This window comes from Thermobia domestica, chromosome 13 (genome assembly GCF_964235325.1).
Source record: "Thermobia domestica chromosome 13, izTheDome1.hap1.1, whole genome shotgun sequence".
Lineage (NCBI taxonomy): Eukaryota > Metazoa > Arthropoda > Insecta > Zygentoma > Lepismatidae > Thermobia > Thermobia domestica.
The window spans coordinates 11,380,883-11,393,883 of record NC_137466.1 but is presented as its reverse complement, the minus strand read 5'-3'; the positions used below and the strand labels follow the sequence as shown (position 1 = coordinate 11,393,883).

At 36.4% G+C, this 13,001-nt stretch overlaps 1 protein-coding gene across 1 annotated transcript in view; it reads right to left on the bottom strand.

Moving 5' to 3' along the window:
- LOC145669118 (uncharacterized) overlaps positions 1-13,001 on the bottom strand; it is a 104,964-nt gene that overhangs the window by 75,619 nt on the left and 16,344 nt on the right. The window lies entirely within an intron of this gene.

Here is a 13,001-nt window from a genome sequence, read left to right as displayed (position 1 = left end):
CAGTTTATTTTGTTTCGATTGTAAAATTCACTAAGTAAATCATAAAATAATAATAATAAGATATTCTTATATGACTAATTAAAAAACAAAATAATTGTCATAGCCTAATAATGAAATTGAACATTTTAAATATAATCAAAAACATGACATTTATCCTGAAAACTTACAATAAGTTACGTCTCATAATGAAATAAAAACATTAATGGCTGTAACTTACCACTGACAATTGTTTGCAGCTGTATATCTAGTCTTCTAGTGGAAATTATCAGCAATGACTTGAAATGCTCATCAGATATCTTGCATCTGTTAGCATTTTTTGTATATTGCATTATGGAGATATCTTTACACAGATAAAAGTGAAAATGAAATGAAATCTTTCAGTTTAACGTAACAGGTTTATACTTGTTAGGCTATGGAAGACGATGATTAAAGCAAGTAAATGGTGATGGAACAATTGGAAAGTAGGAGGAAACGGGAGTAGTCCGAGAAAACCCACGAACACGATGTTGTCCACCACAAACTTACTTGGCCGGGATAGAACCAGGGACCCACATACGAAAGGTAAGCACTCTACCACTGAGCCATGCAATGTTGTCTCATTCAATAAATATGGAAACAAAAAGCATATCACCTATTAGCAGTGGTGTTATTCTAACTTTTTAACAACCGGTTCTCTCTCCCTATATAGGGTGCGGCAGAACCAACTAAGCAGTTTTAAGGAGCAATAGAAAGTAAATCTGGATATATAGAGAAAAAATGTTTTTATTTTCTAAATTAGTACAATATACCATTTTACATTCATTTAGTTTTGAAAATAATGTCCTCAAGATGGGAGCCGTTAGCATCAATACATTGTTGTAGACGATCCTTGAAGTTTCGAGCAGCTCTTGCACACATATTGCGGGGTATGGCATTCACTTCGTCAATAATCCGCTGTTTTAATTCTGGTAGGGTGTAAGGGCGGCTTTTGAAAACCTTTTCCTTCAGATATCCCCCAAAAAAGTAGTCACAAATAATCAAATATAGGTGACCGCGCAGGCCACTCGATATCACCCCTCAAAGATCGTTATGTAGCGATCACAGATCTGTTGTTTTCATAATAATCTCGAACGGAAAAACCACGATGTGCACCGGTCCAGACCATATTAGTTACTGAAATGGGGTCAACGACTGAACAAAGGCAGACCACGGGCAACTGGCTACCCCTACCACAGCTCTCGCAGTAATCGATAGAAACTGCTTAGTCGGTTCTGCCGCACCCTGTATATATATATTAGAGAGAAAGAAAGAAAGAGAGTAGATTGATAAGTAGGTAGATGGATATAACTCTCTTAGGGAAAAAAGATAGAAGGAAGAGAAAAGCAATCTTTTTACTGAATACCACAAGTGACAAGTAGAGACCTACACAGCATCTGAATACAAGGTGGTATGACGAAATTAGTTAGCACTGCGAATATCTTGGGAAGAACTTATCCAAGATATATGCTTGTCAAAGAGTATTGAAAAGATCTTAATTCAGGAATGGATCAACAATTGTTGATAATGAATGATATGCGTTTTAAATAGAAATAACCGTTACCACTACATTCATGTGAGCCTAGTTTTCATTCTTGATATTTGAGCATTTCAGATTAAAAGATAAAGCTTCTACTTTGTACTGAGAGATCAACCTTTAACCTTGTAACTGTAAGGATTTCTAAAACTAAAGCTACTTAAACTAAAGTTTACTGATCTTGACTATAACAGGGTAAAATTTACTGTCATGTCTGGATATAACAAACGGTTCTGCGAACTGGAAATATTTTTACAACCTGCTCTAGCGAACCGGCTGAATAGCACCACTGCCTATTAGGATATTCCATCTCTATTATTGATGCTACGTGTTCAGGGCCGGCCTTAAGCCGATTGGACCGATTGTTTCCAATCGGGCCCCGCGCCTAAGGGGGCCCCGCGCTAGTGCCGTCTACTCTATTCTCCAGTATAATTTATTCTCCAGAGCCATTTTAACAGCATAGTATACCTCAGAGCAAACAAGTGTGCTGTGATACCTATGACTAAATTTTGCTCTTAATACACGTAATTAATAGATGCCATTCTGCTCACGGGGCCCCCGGCCAAGTGGCTATGGTACCATTAAGATGACTGCTACTCTCGATTGTCAAGTATTGTCTGTTCACTCTAGGATGGAAGATTGTTTACAAACAACAATTGTAGTGCGAGCCTCAACACCTTGCTTCTCACCCCTACATGGTTAATTCATGGTTGCCAGGCACGTGAATCGCCGAACCGAATGTACCTACTTCTGCACAGTCATAGAACAATTATTATTACTACATAAATTGCTGCTTTTGATATGACTGAGATATTAACGTTATAACAAATCGAGTTAGTTATTATGTAACACAATCTTACATATAATGCATACTCAATTTTGTACAAGTGTTCTTGTTCGAAAGTGTGCGAAAACCTTGTACGCCTGGCAATATTGGAAGCATATAGTTTGTATTGTAAACAGTAAACAGAGGGAGCTAAGACCGTTAGGTTCGCTGGACAGCATTGTTTTCATGATAAGGCGACAGAAACATATTGTACTGATTGTAAACAGGGGTTGGGAATTTCGATGCGAGTATAGGTGGAAATATTCTCGCCACATTATTGCCATTATTGCCTGTTGGTGAAGGTTTGCAATGTTGCAAACTGCCAAGTCTAGAATTTCATACTAATTGAACGAGCTTTGAGAAGGATTAGTATGATGCAATAATTATAAATACTAACAACCACAGAGTTAAAGTATTAGGAAATAAAGCATGCTGCTGTAAGAAGAATATAATACACATTGTATTACGTGTTCAAAGTACAGAATAAAGCGAATTTTAATATGTAAACATTTTAAAGCAGTACGCATTTACCCTGTTTGGGTGCCCTTACCAGACACTGTCCAACACAAAAAAAAGGCATTAAAATAGGTAGATCGAGCGTGGGCATGAACCCAGCTCTGGCTGGTATTCCTTATTAAGGTTTTACTCAGTTCCACGAGGTGAATGCCTAGACGATAGTTTCTGTAAGGCAGGGGCGGATCCAGGACGGACTTCTGGGGGGCGGTGGGTTTTAATACTGCTACTTAGAGCTACTTTTAAGAGTTCCAAACTCCGGGATAGGTTTTATTTAATTATATAAAATAAGAAAGTTTCCTCTCCGGGGGAAGGGGGGCAATCTCCCCAATCGTCCCCTGGATCCGCCACTGCTGTAAGGCCAGAATTGGACCGAACACTGAGGCCCCAGAATTGGCGAGAAATATATTACGCCAGAATATTATGTTGCCAACATTTCCACAAATATTATGGTGGTGGGTTCCGATATCCCTTTTTCGTTTATATGTGTTTAAATTCATTATGAAGTAAAAGTAGAAGTGTTTCTTTCATTCTCTTTCTTTCTCTTCTCATCTTTCTCATCCTCGCTCTCTTTTCCCCACCTTCTTAAAATTTGAATACATCCTCCTGTAAGATTGTTTCTCTCCACGGACCAAGGTTTGAAAAGACCAACCTGATATAGTTAACTATTAGCAGAACTATACCAATAAATTCACATTAGAGACAGCGCCGTAACTTAGATTTTTTCTGGGGGGCAAGCATTAATACGTCTATTTGGGCCTCCTAGAAAAAGTTTTTTTCCCATTCTTGGGCGCTCCTCTTTCTATCTTTCCCTTACTATTTATGTCCCCCGGGAGCCTGTGGGCCCTCCCTTACGGCAAGGTCTGCGGGCCCGTTACTTACGCCCCGGGCCCCTTCCATACATAACAAATTAATTCAGGGGACAATATTGACAAATATCAAAACCATACGAATAAATGTTATTTCTAGGGCCCCTAATAGTAGACGTTTTTTACTGAAGTGGGCCCACGACTCACTTTTGTTTTATTTACCTTCTGTGCGCTGCTTTATGTAATGTAGTGAAACTGTTTGATGCTTCATTTATAATTTCATGTTCGTATCATATATGGATTAAGAAAATTTTGCCTCAAAATAGGCCCCTTCGAACGGCGGGGAATCTCCCTGAGGGGCAGTTGCCCCTCCACTGCCCCACACAAGTTACGGGCCCTGATTAGAGAAGAAGTAAACTGTTTCGAAATTTACGCAACTTGCAAATACCAAACCGTACTAGTGCTAAAGTTGATGAGTTAGTGCCACTGTTACCACTGCGATAAGGGGAAAGAAGGGGAAGGACTGTTAAGATTCGCTAGCCAGGTTTTGTGTCAAAACACAGCGCCAAGCTACAGTGAACGGACAATACACACAACAACATATTGCAATACAGGCACATCCATGGACTCCACAAGGGAGAGTATGGACTCTCCCTAACAAGTAAATGAATAGTTTGTATTAAGTTTCCGGGCATAAGCAAATATTTTCTGAATTTAATGCGGTAGTAGTTTCTTTATCTTTCTACGTTTACAATTTTTATTGTAAAAATAGGTATGTCCATTGAGTATTCTGCATACTCCAACACCCTTAACATCTCAAATTTCCTTACACACCCCGTGAGCGTAGAAATATTGTTTTCTTTGAGTTTGTGTTATTCTGGGTGCACATCTCTTTGGTTTTATCACCCAACTACGAAAAAGTTCCTGGCGTTCTTACTGATTACTGTATGTCGTGTGATACTACCATGAATAGCGAGATGGTATCAAATAAATCAGCCTCAGTGTGACTTCTTTGCATATCCTTTCTCTTATTATAGCTGTATTAAAAATACAAAACCAGAGAACAAACTTTGCCCTCTCCTGCGAAAAATCCCGTGATTTTTTTAAAAATCAAGTCAGGAAAACTGAATATATACGAGTGAGTAGTGAGTAGATGGCTGCTTATAAAAGTTTGTCTTCCAACTCAAATAATCCAATGGAAAAATATGTCATCCATCTTCCATCACTTCCTCAAGGTTTGTGATCGTCTCATCACCATTTCATTTTGTCTGCAACCGATAACGATTTCAAGCTGATTATACGTTTCATAAGTAGCTATCTATAACGTTCTCACTAGCGTACATTAGCTGTTCCTGATTTGAATTCATTTCGAACAGATACAGATGTTAAGAAATCTTTGAACCAAAGAATCTGTATCAATGTGCATGTCATTATGTCTTACAAATATAAGCTTGTGGAAACAGACTTCACCATTGTATTTCTCGTAAAATTCTAGCCCAATTTGATATATTACATGACTCCCTTCTATTTAAAAAAGTCAAGAGAGGTACAAGATGGCCGACTTCAAGATGGCGGCCATGATAAGCATACTCAAATAGATGTCTATTCCTCCTGGTGTCGGTTAATGTGTTTTCTGTTTTTCATCCCTTTACCCGTTTTACAAATAAAATGAAATTTTCAGACTTGAAACATATATTGTTATGACTTATTCTGATCAATCAGATTTTTGGCAACTGGGCCTTCTTTATGGACTTTAAATTTAGCTTACGCTCCTTTCTTGATTTCCATACTTCTCTGCCAAGTTTGGTCAAGAAACTAGATTTGGACATCGATAGGTTTACTTGTAAGAGAAGAAAACTCTGAAATACTGGTACAGAACCTTCTTGAAAAATTGTGAGGCACAAGGGTGAAATATGTATTTTAAAATTCATTCACTGTCTACATTTCCATTTGAGTTATTTCTCTGAAAAATTAGCTGCTATAAGCAATGAACAGGACATTTTCACCAGAACATTTTGCAGATGGAAAAACGTCATCTTCATCTACGAAAACAAAACTATTCAACAATTTTCTCTGTGGACAAAGTAGCCTGAGGGCTAGACGTTCTGGCCTCACTTCGCGAACAACACTTCTTGTGTTGTATTTTCTGAACTGGGCTAATTTTATATTGAAATGTTCCTTATATGTGATTAGTCTATTAACTTTCACGCACTATTTAAGAGCACATTTTGATTACCATCCATTCTGACTGTAAAATCTTTATTAAACTTTTGAAATGAAATAAAAGTGATACATATATAATATTATTTAACGTCCCAGGATTTGTTCTTAGGAGATGGATGATTAATGAAAGGGAGTGATTATGAAGTTATACAAAATTTTGTGTGCTTTCTCACCGGGAATGGGACTCGAGACTATGTGTAGGTACCACAGGCTCACGCGCTAACCAGTAGACCAGCAGGGAGCGCGCGCCTCACAGTTCTACAGACCTAGGTGCAAGTTAGTTGTAAACCTGGTTCCCCGCAAAATGTTCCTAATCGGACCACGCACTACCTAAGGCCGGCCCTGTACGTGTTATTATTGTGAATCATTTTGAGCACGAGAAAGAGGTCTCAAAAATTACATCTATTATTTATGGGTCAAAAATTGTATGTATCGTGTGCAAATACGTAGCATAGTATTCTACATGTGTTGTAGTTATTTTTCTTTCTTTCACAGAACAATGATTCGTTTGAAAACAATGACCTCGAAAACAAAAATAGAGTAGCACATGCGTGCTGCTTTCCGAAGTCCAGACGTTTCCAGTACAATGATGCCAACCTGAAAGTTATAAAAATCCAAGAGGCAGAAATTCCCATTTTGCTTTTGAATTTTGCACGTTAAACTAATAACAAAATTTTCTAAACTTTTTAAAAGTGAAATTAGTGGTATACCAATTATTTTCCTTAATACATATCAGTAAATGATCCAAAAATGACCACCGTCTATGTTTGCCAAACAGTTTCTGACCAGGAATTTTCATTTATTGAAATAGACAACTGAAAATGTTGATAGAAATAAGTACTGTACATTTCGTTGTGAGTTTAGTATTTTTATCACACTTTTGAGGCATGATCTTCAACTGAACGTAAGAAAACTAGTCATTCTTCAGTCATTTCATATGGAACGTTTTGGAAGTTGAGGTTTCTCGTTTTAACATCTGTTATTTCTTTCATTTTTAAAACATTTAGTACCAGAGAACAATTAATGTTCCTTGAAGCTTGATTTTTGAGATTCACAAATCACTGAATAAATCACTTTAACACATACATTTTTGGATCAAAAGCAGTGTGCGAATTGAAAAATTTTCCCAGGGGGGGATGAATTTCACCCATATGCGCACCCAGTCCTCCCCCCATATATATATATATATATATATATATATATATATATATATATATATATATATATATATATATATATATATACACTAACAAGTACAAAACAGTTGAGATGTTAGATCTTTCATAAATTTTCACTCAAGTAATATTTAGGTTAGCTACGCAAAGTAGACCTACTTATCTTTATGTCCACTTAAAAATACTCCAGAGGGGGAAAAAGTTATCCCTGCCAGGGATAAAATTTTCCTTCTCCAGGGTGGGAAATATTTTTGTCAGGGGGGGAAATCCCTGGCATCCCCCCGCCAATTCGCACCCTGATCAAAAGATCCTATATATTTCAGTCAATGTTTTTCTTGTTGGCCTTATACTTGGAGAACTACCTATAGTGTAGCCAAACCAAAACTATCACTTAACTCAGTATGATGTGCTTGTAGAAAATACGAAAACTCGATTTAGGGATCCCTTAAAAATTTTGTGGCCCCTGATCAAAAGATCTAATATATTTTTCAATGAAAAATTTTCTTATATTCCCTATATCTGGAGAACTACATATTCTATAGCCAAACTCAAACTATCATTTTACCCGTATGATGTGCTCAGGCACGTATTTATATATTGTGTGCCCCTGTGTTCTAAGTAATTTGCTGCCCCTGCACAAAATTTACCGTCTCCCCGCCGAAAACAACCAACACTAAAGTTGAATTCATAGTTTTTGGGGTCGCTAAGATGAATAATGACAGTTTTAATCCAATTCAACCTCAAGGTCATACTCCATTTCCCAGGGAGGGGTCGAGATTTTAAAAGTAATAGAAAACGACAGATATTAGTGTTGAATTCATAGTTTTCGAGGTCGCTGAGTTTAGCAATATCAATTTTCATGATATTCAAGTTTATCGTCACCCATTTGGGTGACGATGGGAGAAGATGACGTTTTAAAAAATAATCAGATAAGCTAGCTAATTTGTAACCACTGCAATTAGAGCGAATTAAACACATTAACATATTTTCTCGCGCTTGCGCAGTACTCTGCGGTTTGGTAGTTTTATATATAAGTTTATTGTGAATCTTTAAAAATATCCTGAGGGCAGCGGTGGCTCAGTGGTAGAGCGTTCACCTCTGGTGCATGGGGTTCTTCGTTCGATCCCAGCTCGAGCTAAGTAAGCTTTATGGTGGACAAACACTGTGTACGTGGGTTTTCTTGGGTTCTCCCGTTTTCTCCCATTTTCTTCATTGCACCATTTCATTCATTTCTCATCATTACCATCTCCTTTAGCCTAGCCGGCATAACCGTACGACCTGAAACTTAAAGATTTCATTTCATTTTTAAAATATCCAAAATTTTGCCGGCCCCTAAATTCTGACGCCCTGTGCTCGAGCACAGAATAGCACGTACCTAAATACGGGCCTGGATGTGCTTATTCCGTAAAAGATACGAAAACTTGATTTAGGGGCCGTTAAAAAATTTTGTGGTCCCTGATCCAAAAACTAATTATTGGTCAAGATGGCAATCTTTTTATGCATGTTTTCGATCATTCCTAAACTTCTTGGCAAACATTCTTGGGACCATTCCATTTTTGGGATCATTCCTAAAATTCTTGTATACTAACAAAATTTAACAATTAGCATTAATTTCACATTTATTGAAGACTCGTTTGCCTACTCGCCCTTAGACAATTTTGTTGGCGTGGATGAAATAGACATGAAAAATCCAATAAATCTCACCAATTTTTACGAAAATTCAATCTATCTAATTTTGAGAAATCGTCAAACAATCCCACAAGAAGGGATTTTCCCATGGATCGGCATTATTATACCAGTGTTATTTGTGACCATGTGGTGTTAAATGTTTCTAAAACACTCACTAGTACTACCCATTTTCTTTCTATAGTAACAACCATTCGTTACCCTACGAAAACCTTAACTTTTATACAATTTGTATTTCCAACTTCTATTCCAATTAGCACCAGTCGAGCAGGTCCGGATATCATGCGTGGAAGCAGATTCACATCATTTAACAAACATAACAATAGTAATATAGATTCCAAATCTCAGTTCCAAATATTAATGTTTATTTCAATTACTAGGATACAAGAACTATATTACAGCTATCTGCTTTTAAGCGATCCGGATTATAAGATACAACAGTTATCTTGGCACCACTTTACTTCCTATATATTATTTCAAGTACATATATTATTTCAATTAATATGGGTTAAATTCCAAAGTTGGGCGTCCGTTTCCAGCAAAATTTTCAAAAATTTACAGGAAATATATGGATAATTTGATCGTTTGTGTGCTTGATAATATATAAGAGTCTCGAAAAATGTGTTTATTTGTTATATATAAGCGGTTATAAACATGGGACTATATGGCGAGCGGAGGGAACTACTTGGCGCAAGGTAACCGAACAGTTGCATTGTGGGAAAGAAACTAGCATTTATGTTACCAACATGGCGAATGTACAAGGGCAGTGAACTAGCAGTTTTAACATTTGTGAAGGAATACATTGATAACGAGCAAAATCTTTTAAAAGTTTGTGAAGAGCACGGATTAATGAACTTAATAACAAATTGCAGAAAGTGTGGAAAGGAGATAACAGTGAAAAAACTTGACGAAAGCGGACGCCCAACTTCGGAATATATGCCATCAACTTTCTCTGTTTACGTAGACATCTTTCAATCGATCAATAATAAGAAAAAGATAAAAATGCATATATACAGAATTTAAGGTACTTTCCGCCCAGTGATTCATTTAGTATTCCAGAAAACTATAATTCATCGACTCGTTTTAATAAAATTTGAGTTGAAAATTGATAATAACATTTTAAAATTAGTAACAGCAATCTTAAAATGAAATGAACAAGTATTTACAATAAAATAAAACAATCAAATAATGACAATGTGGATCAAACGAATCAGATTTGTTTACAACCATAACAGTGACAGTTATTGTTGTGAGACGCAATTCTCTTTTTCGTGAATGATATTTATTAGAAGCATGGAGATGAAAAGAGGGAGACGTTGCAAATATTCACCGAATAGTTTCTGTTATGTGTGTGCGTTATTTGTTCCAAAATCACATAGAAGAAGACCTGACCTATTGGAAGAATAGTTAAAACAGCTTGCAGAATGTATTTCGGCTGTCAAGTAAATGACAAAGTTAAAGACTAAGTGCATCACGTTTTCTGTAAGACGTGCGAAGTCAATTTATCAATGTAATTTCATGGTAAAGAAAACGTAAAATAGTATTTGCTGTCCCTACAATTGGTGAAAATAAACCAATCAGTATAATGACTGTTATTTTTGCCTGTCATTATGGCTGTCCCAAGTCACCAACTGACCCTGTACTTGATGAAAAAGAGGTTGCAGCAGAAGAAGATTCTACCTTAGTGTCATCCGATGAAGATTTTGCTCCCAAATCTTCAGTTACTCCGTATCACATACAGGCCCGTTGCCAGCCCAAAAATTTAGGGGGGGGGGCGGTAGAAGTTAGGGGGGCCCGACCCAATCATATTATACTTCATAACCATATTATAGTTCATTTGCAAGCCTACCGTGAAATTTTATGGTGGTCAGCCAAAGTTTAGGGGGGGCCGGCCCCCTTGCCTCCCCGTGGATACGGGCCTGATCACATACAACAACCAGAACTAAACGATCTCGTACGTGATTTAAAATTGACAAAAGAGGACGCTGAACTTCTAACCTCGAGGTTGCAAAGAATGGGGACTCTCACATGAGAACACAAATGTGACTCTCTACAGTAATCGACACAAACAATTGTCTACATATTTCCAGATGAAGGATTCAATGTGTGTATTTGTGTAGACATTGACGGACTATTGATGACAGAGGTTTCAAATCTAAACTGAAGAATGGCGTTTGTTCATGGACGGATCTAAATATAGTCTTAAAGCCGTTCTTTTACATTATAGGAATCAAAAACTATCTATCCCATCAGCACATGCTGTTGACTTAAGGAAATATATAAAAATATGGCAAAGATACTGAACGCAATTCAGTACAAGCAATACAAGTGGAAAATTTGCGCAGACTTGAAAGTTATTGCTTTGATTCTTGATTTACAAGGTGGCTACACCAAATACTGTTGCTTTTGTGTTTATGGGACAGTCGAGACACTGACAAGCATTACCATTACCATTACCAGGACAACTAAATGTAAAACATACTTCTCTAGTTGATCCTCAAAATGTACTTTTACCATATTTTCATATAAAGCTAGGGCTTATATAGGTATTCATCAAAGGAATGGACAAGAAAGGTGATGGTTTCGAGTACTTGCGGCAAGTGTTTCCACAAATATTAAGGGTCAAATTGAAAGTAGGGGTAGGAAAAGTAGGAGTGGACCACAGATTAGAAGGCTCATTAAGAACGTACACTTCATACAGACGTTTAACTCAGCTGAAAGGATCGCATGGTTATTTTTCAACAGTGTTGTCGTAGGTTTTTTAAGGAACAAGAAAGCTGAACGCCATGAAAAACTGAGAATGATCTAGTACAAAACCATAAAGTGTTGAGCTGTGGAATGTCTGAAACTTCACTTTCTACACTCACACCATAATTTTTTCTTCGAGAACTTAGGAGCACTGAGTATGAACAAGATGAATTGTTTCATCAAGAGATTTCACAAACAGAACAACGTTACGAAGGTAAATGGAATCCTGCCATGATGGGATACTATTGTTGGTTACTTCAGAGAGAAACCAAAACAGTGTACAAGAGAAAATCTCAATTCACAACTAGGAAATCCTCTAAGTATCTAGCACAACAAAATCTGTATTTACAACTGTGGTACCATTCATCATGTAATATATTTTATATTTAAACATTTGTAAATGTTTCATGACAATGTATGGTTTAAATCAGTAAATATTTTCAGCTGCACTTTTCTCCATCTTCATATGTATTATATCCACACTCCATATCTTATATATTACAATAGAATCATATTTGTAATATGGTTCTATTGTAATATATTTGTAAGTATGATGCTCTTCATATCTGTATCATTTGTAACACTCATTTCATTTATTTAAAAGAAAAAAAAGGCTCAAAACCAATTGTGGAACTTTCGGCTTGCAGTTTACTGGACAATTGTTAAGCTCTTTGCTTGTGTGACTTGAACGTAAAATAAGATTATCATCTCTAATTTCGTAAGCTATGAGTTACATTACTATACTGTTCTTCTATTTTTAAATAAATAGCTGTATTGTGAAAAGTATACGTAAAATACATGTATATTTAAAATTTTATTTTTATTGCGATTCTAATTTTTTTAGTGAACCACTAAAACACTGACAGTATTGTTAAATGTTCTGATATGTACTTAATTTCCACTTAAATTGTGTACTCAGCACATTTTGCTTTAAAATAATAGCTTTTCCTATACATCAAATATCGAGATAAATATTAAAGAGTCTATATTACGTAACAATTTTTGAGGCACCTTGTAGATAAAAAGTGTGATGTAATGGGAAGAATTTGACTTTATTTTTCGATCAAAAGATCCAATATATTTCAGGCAATTTTTTTTCTTATAGGTTTATATCTGGGGAACTACATATAGTGTAACCAAACAGACACTATCACTTAACTCACGAGGAAACCGATTCAAGTGTGACACGAAATTGTGGACGAGTTCATGCGCAAACGAAGTGTTTTTGTGAATAATTAAACCCATTAGAAGGAAAAACCCTCGAACTCAACCGTTCCGGAGATATAGAGGAATAAGGAGAAGGTTGGTGCTCCGATATTATGCGAATTTTTTATTATGTAGCGTTAGTACAAGTAAAAGTGTCTTTTAAAAATGAATAATTCCTTCATCCAGGAAACTGTAGTAATACATCGCCTGAGACATGAGGGTTACAAAACCAGAGAGTCCATAAAAAATTCTAGGGGAAGAAT